The following is a 1152-nucleotide window of genomic DNA, read 5'->3' as shown; positions in this document are numbered from 1 at the left end:
CGTGCGGTGGCGGCGACCGGGCTCGCGTGGGCCCGATCTGGGCTCCGCGGGCCGGCGCGGTGGGGGGGAGAGAGGCGGCGACACATGGCGCGAGCTGGTTGGCTCGCGGCGGCGGCGGGGTGACGTGGCGCGACGGGATTCGCCAGAGTGAGGTGGAGGGCGCAGCGGACATGTCCGGTGTGGAAGAAAAGTGTCCGGTGGCGCGAGGATGAAGAAGACTAGGGTTTCGTCCGCGAATTTGGAAGGGTTGCACATATATATAGGTAGAGGGAGCTAGGAGAGTCCAAATGAGGTGCGGTTTTCGGCCACGCGATCGTGATCGAACGCTCTAGATGATAGAATAGGTTTAGGTGGGTCTTGGGCCAAATATGAAGGGTGTTGGGCTGCAACACACACGAGGCCCTCTCGGTACCTCGGTTCACCGTTGGAGTATCAAACGAAGTCCAAATGATACGAAACTTGACAGGCGGTCTACCGGTAGTAAACCAAGGCTGCTTGGCAAGTCTTGGTCCAATCCGGAAATGTTTAACCCCCAAACATGAAAAGAAGGTAGAAATGACCACCGGAGGAGATAGGAGCGCCGGAATGCAAAACGGACAACGGGGAAAATGCAACAACCCCTAAATGACAGGAGGCACCAAGAACAATGTTCTCGTCACAAATGCACCACTTTGCAAGCTTGTGCTAGTCACCACACACATCACAAAAATACATGGATTGCACCTCTGGAAAGATGGCAAAACATATAACAAAACACATGTAGAGCTCAGGGGCATATCATGCACACAATAATCATGGCAAAAATGACAAATAGCTAATTGGAGCAGCAGATCTGACAATTATCTCAAATAGCACTCTTCTAACAGCATTTAGGGTATCAAGGTGAGCTCAAAAGAAAATGATGCAATGAGATGAAATGATGTACTCTCTGAGGCGAACATTTTGATATGCTACACGCCCAAAACGGAGCTACGGATGCGGAGTTACGACATGATGAATATGGGCATGTGAAACATGGAAATCTCGGGGACTTATTGAAATTATACCTCCGCGAAAGTCAACGCGGGACGGAGGGATCCGGGACGGAGCTGTGCAGATCTGAGACGGGACGTGTTTGGATGGGGAAGTGGTGGATCTGATCCATCTTCCACA

Source organism: Triticum dicoccoides, chromosome 4A (assembly GCF_002162155.2).
Source record: "Triticum dicoccoides isolate Atlit2015 ecotype Zavitan chromosome 4A, WEW_v2.0, whole genome shotgun sequence".
Classification (NCBI taxonomy): Eukaryota; Viridiplantae; Streptophyta; class Magnoliopsida; order Poales; family Poaceae; genus Triticum; species Triticum dicoccoides.
Note: the sequence above shows the minus strand (reverse complement) of the source record.